The sequence below is a fragment of the Cavia porcellus genome, unplaced genomic scaffold, assembly GCF_034190915.1.
Source record: "Cavia porcellus strain 051 isolate PalLab524CR breed Dunkin Hartley unplaced genomic scaffold, mCavPor4.1 scaffold_3, whole genome shotgun sequence".
Taxonomy (NCBI): domain Eukaryota; kingdom Metazoa; phylum Chordata; class Mammalia; order Rodentia; family Caviidae; genus Cavia; species Cavia porcellus.
In genome coordinates this window covers 20,321,413-20,334,584 of record NW_026947486.1, presented here as the reverse complement: position 1 = coordinate 20,334,584, position 13,172 = coordinate 20,321,413, and the positions used below count along the sequence as shown (strand labels likewise).

The 13,172-nt window shown below is 39.1% G+C and overlaps 1 pseudogene; it reads left to right on the top strand.

The window, feature by feature from the left end:
• The first annotated feature begins 1,129 nt into the window (after positions 1-1,129).
• On the top strand, positions 1,130-5,299 carry LOC100719095 (heterogeneous nuclear ribonucleoprotein H2-like; annotated as a pseudogene).
• The last annotated feature ends 7,873 nt before the right edge of the window (positions 5,300-13,172 follow it).

Below are 13,172 nucleotides of genomic sequence, written 5' to 3'. Positions count from 1 at the left end.
TTTCAGTCCCTTGTCAGCTGGTTCCAAGTGAAGGGGGCACGGCAGAGGAGAAACAGTTCACGGCAGGCAGAGGGCAGCAAAGCAGAGGAAAAGCAAAGCAGCCAGCACCAGGTGACAGGTCTTGACCCTCTTCTGTCCCTTATGTCCTATCTAGGCTATCCATGCTTAGGTCGGAAAGCACTCACACCCAGGGTGGGGCATTTTTATCCTAACATTGCACCACGAATCAATCCTAGCATCACATCCTTGATCCCAGCATCACACACTTTAGATCCAGTCACCTCTTAAAAGCCCCACTTACAAGCACCTAGTAATTTAATCAAATATTGCATTTCAGTGTGGTATTTTCATACATGCATGTAACATAGTTTATTGGTATCCACTCTCTCACACCTCCTCCCCTCCTATTATTCCTTCCCTTTTGTATAATAATAGTTTCCCTTCTACTTTTTTTGGGGGGGATACCAAGGATCAAACTCATGACCACAAGCTTGCCAGGCAGACACTTGTGCCACTGAGCTAAATCCCCAGTCCCTCCTTTTTACTTTCATGCCATCTTTTTTTCCCTTAGATTCTGTGTATTAGGGAAACATGCAATGCTTGTCTGAGTCTGGCTTATGTCCTTTAACATTCAGTTCTTCTTTTCCATTTTCCCATAAATGGGATCGTTTTGTTCTTCTATATGGCCCAATCATACTCCACAGTCTTTGCTGAGCCCTCAGCTTGGCTCCATGTCTGGGCTTCAGTGAACTGTGCTGTGATAAGCATGGGATTCAGGTAGTGATGAGGTAAACTGAGCTTAATTCCTTCAGTATATACCAAAATGAGGAATAGCAGGATCTTCTGGTAGCTGTGCTGCAGTACTCTGAGGAGCCTCCCTACTAATTTCCATAATGCCTGTACTAATTTACATTCCCACTGGCAGTGTAGTGAGACCCTCCTCCAACATCTTCCATAGCATTTGGTTTTTGTAAACTGTTTTATTTATTTATTTATTTATATTTTTGGGGTACTGGGGATTGAACTCAGGATCTTCACATTTCACTCAACCTCACATCCTCAGCTCTGTTTGTTTATTTTTTTTTTAGGAAAAAGGAAAAAAGACTTATTCGAAGCCAGCTCCGCAGACATGGAGGAGCCCATTTGCCTCCAATTACCATCTCCCCATGTACAGAGAGTAACTGACAGAGGGCAGCACAGAGAGACACTGCAGACCTCCACACTTACTTTATCACTTCCAGTCAATTTCTACATATCTTCCTCTTGGTCATCTCAAGGTTGATTGGTCTCAATGTCATTGAAGGCAGCTGTAGCCACCAGGTTTGGTGGCATGTGTCTGTAATCACAGTACCTGGGAAGTTGAGGCAGGAGGATCACTATGAGTTGGAGGCCAGCGTGAACTGCATAGAGAAACCTTTCCTCAAAAAACAAAAAAGAAATACAATACATAGGTATAATGTGAGAATCTGTTTAGACCAATAAAGCTTAGGGTATTGATCTGTTCTTAGTAAAATTTGCAACAAAACTTTGTCAGGATAATTTCTTATATTCTCTACTACCTTGTTAGGATTAAATGTTTTAAAAACTAGGTATTAGAAAGTTCATTTTGTGTAAATATCTGTTTAAAGTTTTGTTTTATAATGCAATTGTGTGATTTTCCTTTATTTAAAAAAATGTAATTGTCCTGCTATAATGTATTTAGGGATGGTTGTCTTTTTTTTCTTTTTTTTTGTCTTTTTTGTTTCTATTGGTACCAGGGATCGAAACCATGACTGCCTGCTTGCAAGGCAGGCGCTTATGCCGCTGAGCTAAATCCCCAGCCCCTAGGATGGTTGTCTTAAAACACTGTAAAAGTAACTAAATTGTTTTGCTAAACTGTTACTCTCTGTATTGCTCATAGTTATAACATTGGCAAAAGCCTGTGTCCCTCTTAGTAAGAAAGTCTTGCTCAAAAAGGTATGTTCTTTTTTTTATTTAAAGAGAAAAAAGAGAAAAAAAAATCAAAGCAGTAAAAGGGTACAAGTAGTACAACAGAATTTCAAGAAAAAAATATATAGTAAGAAATCACTAGTTAATAGATTACATATTGTCATCTTAGAAACAGTTGTCCAAATTACAAAATTAAAACATACAAAGTGGACATTCATATAGTGAGATTGCACACAGTTCTGTTCAATGATCCAACAAAAACTCAGTAATATGGTTTTCTATCCTACACACTTAAATATACATGCAGTTATATCCTTTAGGCCACTTTCTTTTCCTCTCTAAAAAGGTATGTTCTTAATTAGTAAAGTACACATTAATTTTTTCACACTGCGTTCAAAATTCTTTACAGTTTTGCATGTGTGCCTACAATATCCTGAAAGTATTATTAAACTAATTCTTGGTTTTAGCATTAGTAAATTACTTCTCTGTGTGTGTGCATGCATGCGTGCACACATGCGTGTATGCATGTGTGTGTGCGTGCGTGCGTGCATGTGTGTGTGTGTGTGTGTGTGTGTGTGTGTGTGTGTGTGTATGGTACTGGGGAACAAACTCAGGATCTCGCACTTGCCAGGTAGGTGCTGTACCACTGAGCTATATCCCTGGCCCATAATTAATAAATTATGTGCCTTCTCCCAAATGATAATTTACATCAGTTTATAAAAACAAGGAACTCAAGTATTTGCTTGCTATACCTTCCCGGCAGAACTAAGCTTCTTCACAGAAATGTTGGATTTCTTTAATTAGCTTGGTCACTGTGTTTCTTATTAAGTCTACTGTTAATTTTTTTGAGATAGGTTTTGCTATGCAGTCCAGGGTGCCCTTGAAATCATTTTATAACCCAGAATTACCTTGAACTCAGCAACCCTCTTGCCTCAGTGTCCCAAGGGCTGGGATTATAGGCCTGTGTTACCACTCTTGGCTCATACTGTTAATTTATTTGTTATTTTGAAACAAGGTCTGCTAAATTACTTGGGCTGAGTTTGAACTTTCCATCCTCCTACCTCAGTCTTCTAGGGTGCTGGGATTACAGGCTTGTGCCACCACTCGTTTCCTTGGTTTCTGATTGTGCCATAAATACAGCCCATGATGAAGGGACATATCTGATTATTAGATATGTTTATATTAGGAATAATGTCAGCTGGGTGAGGTGACACATACCCATAACTCCAACATTTTGGGAGGCTGAAGCAAGAGGATCAATATTCATTCAAGATCAGCCTGGACCACATAGTGAGTTCAAGGGCAGCCTGAACTCACTGAGACTGTCTCCAAAAACAAGCAAAAAAAAATAGATTGAATGTTGAAGTATACAGGTCCAACTAGTCCTAATACTGCCAATGGTGGCTTTATCCTGCTTAGAGGACTTCCATTGGCTGTAGCAAGAAAGAGATTGTTCAGTTCTTTTCAGGTTTGGAAATTGTGCCAAATAAGATGACTCTGCCAGTGTACTTTCAAGCACAGGGTACAGGGAAGGCCTTTGTGTAATTTCCTTCACAGGAGAGAGACACAAGGAAAGAATACGGCACAAGTACATTGAAATATTCCGAGGGTAGTAGAGCTGAAGTCCAAGCCCAGTACAATCACCTGTGAAAGCTCATGGCTACACAGGTGCCAGGTCCTTATCAGCCCAGGGCTGATGAAGGGTATAATAGCATTGGCAGATGTTAAGGCTTGTGTCTGGATGTTCCCCCAAAGCCTCATGCAGTTATGGAGGGTGGCACAAGCTTTTTGAAGACAGCTTGTTAAACCTGGACCTTTTATTTTTGTGCCCTCACCTCAGGAAAGACAGTTTCAGCATTTCCAGCTAGACTCAGCAGGGGGCCAGGATCCTCACTTTGTAAACATCCTCAGCCTGTGCAAGAGAAGAACAAGAGATGGTGTGAGTGCACTAGGGCAGGTAGCCTACATACGATATAAGGAAGGAAAAGAGGCTTGCTCTCTCCCTATAGCAGAAAATGCTCCTCCCTCCCCAGTCAGTGCACTTCAGTTTTTTAGTTACCCAGATAATAGTTCCGGTTCCAATTCCAATTGCTCCTCTCTGTTAGAAACCACTGATCACTGTGATGCATGCTGTATAAACTAGTCCGCAACTGACCAGTCATTCTGCCTCTGTCCTTCCTGCTTGCTTATCCAATATAAGATTTAGACCATGAGAGATCAGGGCCTGATATTTTGGGAATGATACCAATCAGTGCCCATTTATGTAAATAAATCTGACTCCAAATCCTGGGTGTTTTGGTGTTTCTACTTGCCGCTGCAGCCCCTTTTTGCTCTTGTTTTTTTGCTGTCTTCTACTGCCATGACTGTTGCCCCTCTGCTGTGCCACCCTGCATGGAGCCAGTCCATTTGGACTGAAACCCCCACAAACTGTGAGCTAAATAAACCTTTCCTCGCTTAACTTTGGGAATTGGGTATTTTGTCTCAGTAATATGAAAAGTAAGACAGCAGAAGAATTGGGTTTGAAAGCTGAGGCACACTCACCTACAGTGGAGGGTATAGAGGTTATGATGACTATGGTGGCTATAATGAAAGGTATAGTTTTGGGTCTGATAAGTTTGGTTAGGACCTCAATTACTTTTTCTTAGGAATATCTGATCATCCATATGGAGACAGTGAGTCTAGTTTCCAGGGCACCATGGGGCACTGTGTAAACGTAAGTGGCTTACTTTATAGAGTCACTGGGAATGATATTTATAATTTTTTTTTTACCTCAGCCCCATGAGAGTATATTTTGGAACTGGATCTGATGTCAGGGTTACCAGTAAGGCAGATATTGCTACTCATGATGATATGGTGGCAGCTATAGCAAAAGATAAAGCTAGCAGCTGGACGTAGTGGTGCACTCTTGTGATCCCAGCATTCTGGAGGCTGAGGTAGAAGGACTGCCATGAGTTCAAGGCCAACCTGGGTTATGTAGTGAGTTCGAGGTCATCCTGAACTGCAAAGCTGTCTCAAAAAAACAAAATAAAGGGGTTGGGGTTTTAGCTCAGCAGCACAAGCACTTGCCTGGCAAGTGCAAGGTTATGAGTTTGATCCCCAATAAGAAAAATAAATAAAATAAAAATAATAAAATAAAATAAGCTAAAGCTAACATGCAATACAGCTCTTCTTGAATTCTACTGCAGAAGCAAGTGGAGGGGCTTATGATCACAGCTATGTGGAGGTCTTTTGGAATTCCATAGCAGGGGCAAGTGGTGGTGCTTATGGTAGCCAAATAACAGGAGGGATGGACTCATCTAATCATTCTAGTTATGGGGCTCCTTCTAGCCAGCAGTGGAGTGGTGGAAATTATCAGTCAAACTGTGCTTAGGTAGAGGAGGAGCACTAAACAGCTACTATAGAAATAAAAGCTGTGCATTATGGCAGTTGGATAGAATGAGAGAATGTCTAGTATATCCAGTATGATTGTTAAATGAAAAATATAAATGATTCTCCTCACTGTTGGTCAGCTAACTTGTCTGCCCTCCCTTTCTTCCTCTCCTCTTTGTTCCCTCTCCCTCTCCTCTCCATCTTTCTTCCTTTTTCCTTTTTTAAGAAAACAAAAATTGGCTGGCTGTGGTGGTGCACGCCTGTAATCCTAACACTGGGGAGGCTGAGGCAGGAGGATCAGTATGAATTTGAAGCCAGCCTGAGCTGCATGGTGAATTCAATGATATCCTGAACTACACAGCGAGATCCTGTCTCAAAAAATAAAAATTAAGTTTAATGGTTTTGCATTACAAGCTTGTGATTGCTTACTATAAAGTGGAAATCAAGACTGTTTTAAAACTTGAAGTAATTTTGAACACTGAGACATCATCTAGGTCATAATAACAATGTTCAGTATTGGCCATAACTTAAAATGACTTTCAAGTCATTTATGTTGTAGGAGTGTACCTAAGCAGTAAGCATGTTTAGCTAAGTAGTTTCACTTGTATTAAATGCTGTTCCTATAACATATACATTGAGAACTCCAGATGCATGTTGAGAAAAATGCTTTTCTATAAAAGTCAAATGTAGGAGCTGTGTCTATGATTCAAAGTAAAAATATTTGGCATGGTTGTTAATTCTAGTTTTTTCAGTTTAATATCTTGTAAGGCAGGTAAGGGTACACTTCTGCTTTTTATAAAACTCTGGGACAATTTTGAGATGAACTATCAATACCTTAGGAATTTGGTCGTGTCATTTGTATAGAATTCTGAGGCTTTGATTTAAATCTTTTTTTGTATTTTAATTTCCATTTAGGTGCATTGTACTAAGTGAAACTTGTTACATAAATCTTCCTTTTAAAAACTGGAGAACCGTATTTTGAGATAGAATAGGGTCTTGCTAAATTGCTAAATTGGACAGGATGTGCTCAAACCTGCTATCTTCCTCTTTCAGCCTCCCTAGTTGCTGGAATTACAGCAGTGTACCTCACATGGGGTTGCAAATTTACTTAGTGCCCCTGAATTGTACACATTAAACTGATTCAAATGGCAAATTAGCTATATTATACCACAATTTAAGTATCCTAAAGAGGAGAATACTGTATGGTGAACTTTATGCCAATAATCCTGACAATAAAACACCTTGTAAGGTAGTGCATACCTATAATCCCAGCACTAAGGAGGCTGAGGCAAAAGGATCTCTGCAAATTCAAGGACAGCCTGGATTACATAGTTAGACCATGTCTCAAAAATTTTTTCAAAAATTAAAAAAAAATCCTTAAAGGATACAAAACACCAATGGCCACTCAAGAAGAAATAGATAACTTGAACTGTCCTTATATATATATCTATACATTAAATAAATTGGATTTATAGAAAAATACCTACCAGATTGAGTATGGTAGTGCATGCCTATAATCCCAGATACTGGGAAAGGCTGTGATAGGAGGGCTGAAAGTTTAATGCCAGCCTTGGCAATTTAGCAAGACCTTGCTTCAAAACAAACAGGGCCTGGTGTGGTGGTACATGCCTGTAATCGCAGCACTCAGAAAGCTGAGGCAGGAGGGTCACCATGAGTTCAAGGCCAGCCTAGAATACATAGTGAATTGAAGCCCAGCAAGAAATACATAGTGAAATCCTGACTCAAATAAAAAGTAAAGGGGGCTGGGGATTTAGCTCAGTGGCATAAGCACTTGCCTTGTGCACAGGCAGTCGTGAGTTCGATCCCTGGTACCGATAAAAAGGAAAAGATAAAAAACAAACAAACAAACAAAAAAACCCCAATTCTTCACAAACTCTTCCAGAAAATTTAAGAGGGGAGATACTTCCCAAATCATTTTATGAGACTAGAATTAGTCTTATACAAATCCAAAGAAAGTCATTACCAGAATACTGTACATACTTAGGTGTGTTGGCACAAACCTATAATCTCAGCATTTGGGAGGCTAAGGCAAAAGGATTGCCATGAGTTTGAGCACAGCCTGGGCTATATGGTGAGCTCAGGCCAGCCTGTGCTACAGAGCAAGACCCTGTCTCAAAAACAAAACAACAACAACAAAAAAACAAACAACAACAACAACAAAAAACAAAGAGGGGCTGAGGATGTAGCTCAGTGGTACAGTAGCTGCATGGTAAGCCTGAGGCCCAGATTTCAATTCCTGGGACTCCCCCCAGTAAAAAAGAAAAAGAAAGAATGAAAGGAAATTGCATAATTATCCTTAGTGAATACAGATGCAAAAATTCTTTCTTTGTGTGTGTGTTTTGGTTCATTATAACTGTTATTATTTTGATTTTTTTGCCATTGAAACTATTTTAGTTAATTGTTACAACACCAAAATGCAACAAACATCAACTTGTCAAAGCCTTAAATTTTAATAATTCATTTTAATTACTCCTTTATACCTATTTTACAAAATAACGGCAAGATACATTTTAAATCCTTCTTGTCTAGTTGTGCTATTTTCTTAACTTGTTTTCTATCACTATCTTTATGCTTCAGTTTCCATCAGATGCTATACAAGAAAAGGTGAAATAGAATATTGTTTTACCCTTTTTTATTGGTACCAGGGATTGAACTCACAACCACCTGCTTGCAAGGCAGGTGCTTATGCCACTGAGCTAAATCCCAAGCCCCAAAATAAAATACTGACCTCTGCTTCATCGTATAGCTTCCAGAATCTGCCAGAACTGGGGAACTGAGCACAAGGTGCTCATAAGTCTTCCATCTGTACCTCTCAAATGAGAATGCTCCAAGTATCAAGGTCATGTGGATTCTCTTTTAATTTCTTTTCAATTTTCTTTACCTTCTGTGGGACATAATCAGCTTGCTCCATGGCTAGTTCAGGCAGGCTTTGAACTCTTGGTGATCTTCCTGCCTCAGCCTCCTGAAAGCTGGGATTACAGATGTGGGCCACCACCACTGGTTTCATTATTATTATTATTATTATTATTATTATTATTATTATTTTCTCATTATTATTATTCTTTGGCTTTTTAAAATAGGCTATCATTATGTAGCCTAGGCTGGCCTTGAACTGGTCATTAGCCTATGTAGCCCAAGCTGGGCTCCAACTTCCAATCTTCCTTCCTCATTCTCCCAAGTGCTGTTACTATAGGAGTGCACCCAGAGCTCAGCTTTCTCTTGTATGTCTTTAGTTTTTGTTTTTTTGAGACAGGGCTTCACTATGTAGTTCAGACTGATTTTGAATTCACTACATAGTCCAGGATGACCTTGAACTCATGGTGATCCTTCTGCCTCGGCCTCCCAAGTGCTGTGATTCAGGCCAGTGGCACCACACCTTGCTTCTTTTGTATCTCAGTAAGATTGAGACTGTTATCTGTGGAAAGACCCGGTTGTAAGGTTTGACCCACCTGGCTGGGACCCGTTTAAGGTCCCTACGTTGATAGAAAAAAAAAAGTTTTTTTCCTAGCCAGGCTTGGACTACATAGCAATTTCTTTTTAATTTTTTATATTTTTGGAGACAAGGTCTCATTATGTAGTCCAGGGTGGCCTGGATCTCACAGTGACTCTCCTGCCTCAGTGTTCCAAGTGCTGAGATTACAGGCATGCACCACCAGGCCTGCTTACATAGCAATTTCTTTCTCAGTTTTTTTATTTTTATTTTTATTTTCTAACGGGGATCTAACTCACAACTGAGCATTTATGAGTCAGGCACTTATACCGCTGAGCTAAATACCCAGCATTTACGTAGCAATTTCAAGGCTGATTTGAACATCGTGAAATCTTGTCTGAAAATCAATTAATAAATAAAAACAGGCTGAAAGTATAGTGTAGTGAAAAAGCTCTGAGTAAACACCCAGTACTGAAAAAGAGGAGGAGGGCAACTTTTTCTAAATAAGAATGGCTAGGGTGGCCCAGCTTAGTGGCACACACCTGTAATTCCAGCACACAGGAGGCTGAGGCAAGAGGATCCCTGAGAGTTTCCGGCCATCCTGGGCTACACAGTGAATTCAAGGTGAGCATGGACTATCTAGTGAGATCCTATCTTAAAAAAACAACAGCAACAAAAAACAGAGGCTAGGGTGTTGCTCTGTGGTTGAATACTTACCTAGCATACTTCAAGCTCTGGATTTCATCCCTAGGATTGAAAAGAGAAAATGACCCGCTGTGACTACACTGTGTGTAGAAACAATGTATGCGGCACACCTGCATTTTTGGGGTATGCAATTCTAACATGTGCTGGGTATAAGTCACCTTCCAACCAGCCTCAGCTACAATGTTGGGCACTGAGTCTCTGATGAGCTTCCTTGCAGATGACACTTCACAGAGATTGGGACATTTATTGCTGGAGGAACTGAGTCCTGTGTGACTCCACCAGGAGAGGACTCTTGGAATCCTGTGCCTGGATTCCTCTTGGTTTCCAGTTTTGTGCCTTTACCTTTGGAACAAAGGAAGTACAGAGCATAAGGAAGCCCGTGAATAGGTTTTATGGATCCTACCATTTATTTACTTATTTCCTAAATTTTGCACTGGGGACTCAATTTAGTGCCTTCCTAAATCCCTAGTCTTTTTTTGTATCAAGGGATTGAACTTAGGACCTTGCTCTTGCAACCCTATCCCTATTATTATTATTATTATTATTTTTAATTTTGAGAATTGCCAAACTTGAGATTCTCCTGCTTCAGCCTCCAAAAGTGCTGGGATAAGCAAGTGCCATCAAGCCTGGCATTTTTTTTTCTTCCTTGCTCATCCTATCACTTATCTATTCTTTCATAGTAATAAATCTTAGCTATGAGTGAAGTATACCAAGTCCTGTGAGTTCTCCTATGTATGTAATCACTTAACTTCAAAACTTGGGGATAGTCTTCGAGACCCTCAGCATAAATAGACACAAAAAGAAAAAGAGAAGTTGAAAAAAGAAGATAAGATGTTATATCAGAGCATCTGTATGAAAGAAATATAAAAATTATTGTTCACAAGTTTGAAGTTATTTCAAAATGAAATTTTTAAATGGATGACTTGGGGTGTGGCTTAATATTATAACATTTGTTTAGCATGGGCCAGGCCTTGAGTGGATTGAACCTCAGTATCACAAAAAAACAAAACAAAACAAAAAAACAGACATGTAAGAGAAAGATGTTATTTTATATATCCATAGTATTAATATCAAAATTAGGAAATTAAGACTCATATAATTCTTTTTTACATAATTCTATTACCTATTTTACAGACATGATTAAATGTTCACCTACTTAGATATGGTGGCACATGCCTGTAATCCCAGTACTTGGGAGGCTGTGACAGGAGGATCACTGTGAGTTTGAGGCCCACTTGAGCTACAAAGTGAGGTCAAGGCCAGCCTGAACTGCACATCAAGACTCTATTTCAAAAAAAAAAAGGAAAAAAGTTTGCCCAATTATTCTCCAGTTGGCCTTTTTTTGCCTTATAGTAAAATTTAAAGTATATCCTTTTACTGGAGATTCACTCCAGGATCCCATGTTGCATTTTAGTTGTCACATTCCTCTGGTCTCCCCAAGTCTGAAAAATTTCTGTTTTACACAACTTTGATTTTTTTTGACAAGTACTCTTATTTATTTATTTATTTATTTATTTATTTATTGTCTTTTTCCTTTTTATCAGTACCGGGGATTGAACTTATGACTGCCTGCTTGCAAGACAGGCGCTTACGCCGCTGAGCTAAATCCCCAGCCCCTTATTTATTTTTTTCACTTATTCATTTATTTATTTAGTGCTGGGAGTACAGCCATACATCACCACAGCTGGCCAGAAATCTTTAAATTTTTTAAAATTTAAAAATACAGTTGAGGGCTGGGGATATAGCTCAGTGGCATAAGTGCCTGCCTGGCAAGTGCAAGGTCTTGAGTTTGATCTCTGGTACAAAAAAAAAAATCTGAATTTTTAGGGGCTCCAGAAAAGAATGAAGCTGGATGTGGTGGTGCACACCTGTAATTCTAGCACCGGGGAGGCTGAGACAGGGGGATCATTGTGAGTTCTAGGCCAGCCCAGTCTATAAAAGTAAGTTCCAGGACAGCCTCCACTACACAGCAATACTCTGCCTCAAAAAAAAAAATCCCCCCCTCCAAGAAAACTGACAATATAATGTGTGTTACAAAATGTATGATCTAATGTCACTAAGGAGGCAGGAGGGTGGAAAGAAACTGAGCAAAGTTACTTTGGAATGTGGTGGTTTGATTGAAAACTCCAAGGGGAAAAACAAAGAGAAGTATACAAAATTTTTAACCCTATTTGATAAAGTCATTTCCAGTGAGAATATGAATGGATCAGCTATTATGATATTGTACTAGAGTTGAACAATTAAGTAAATGGGTGATTGTCAGTATGAATTTACATTTATATTTCTCTTCTTTTGTGGTTCTGGGAATTGAACACAGAGCCTTAGCACTGAGCTACATCCCAGCTGTTTTTGCGGTTGTTGTGTTTTTGACATAGGGTCTAATCATTAAGTGGCCTACATCAGAACACAACTCTTGCTGCTCCTTTCTCAGCCTCTCAGAGTCTTGGGATTACAGGGATGTCCTACCATGCCCAGTTTATGTTTATTTTAAATATAGACAAATACATAAATAATTATAGATAGGTGTGTGTATGTGGGTACTATACATACATACATTTTCTAGCTTCTAGGTTCAAAGCCAATTGAGAAACTGGGAGAAAATATATGCAATATATATTACAGTAAAGTGTAACAAAAAATATTGAAAAAGTCTTCAAATATGTGGTAAGATATTAATTCTAATTCATAAGAGAAACCCATATTAAAACTACTAAAAAGCTAGGCATTAGGGGCTGGAGGTTTAGCTCAGCGGCATAAGCACCTGTCTTGCAAGCAGGTGGTCATGAATTCGATCCCCCATACCCATAAAAAAAAAAAAAAGCTAGGCATGGTGGCACATGACTGTAATCCCAGCACCCAGGAAGCTGAGGTAAGAAGATAGCCATGGGTTTGAGGGCAGCCTGTGCTACATACTAAGTTTAAGGCCAGCCTGAACTTCCCAGGGAGATACTATCTCAAAAAAATCCAAAACCCCAAAATCAACAAACCAAGAAACAAGCAAAAAACCTACTAGGGATGGGGTATAACTTATTTGGTAGCACACTTGCCTAGTATTCAAAAGGCTTTAGGTTCACCCCCATCATGGCAAACTGAAAAACAAAACAAAACAAAAACTACACTAAGAATGGATAATAAAATTGTGATAAATTGTGATATATACACATTATGGAATTCTAGTCATCAATAAAAATACTGATGCACAATTTGGATGAATCTCCAAAGCATGATATGGAGTGATTATCTCATCCCATTTATATGAAATTCTACAAAATATAAATCCAAACTGAGAAGTAGGAAGCCAATCAGTGCTTCGGTGGGGGGAGGAGGAGAGACAGGCATAAAAACTTTTGGGGATAATCAAAGATTCTCTTGAATGTGGTGGTGATTATGAGGTTACATACATTTTTCAGAACTCACTGGATCACACCCTTAAAATTGGTGCTTTTAGATGTAGATGAATAGGGTATCTCAATAAACTTCATTAAATTACTAAAGAAATAGAAAAGATTTCTGGCTGAAAATATTTTCCAACAGCAGAGAAATCCTATGATTCCTATTTTTAAAAACCAATGAAACGAGATACCACTTACTATTTTCACATCGTGGAGCCATAAGCGTTATAATGCACTTTATTTTTTTATTTTTTATTTTTTTGGTCTTTTTTCATTTTTATCGGTACCGGGGATCGAACTGACGACCGCCTGCTTGCAAGGCAGGT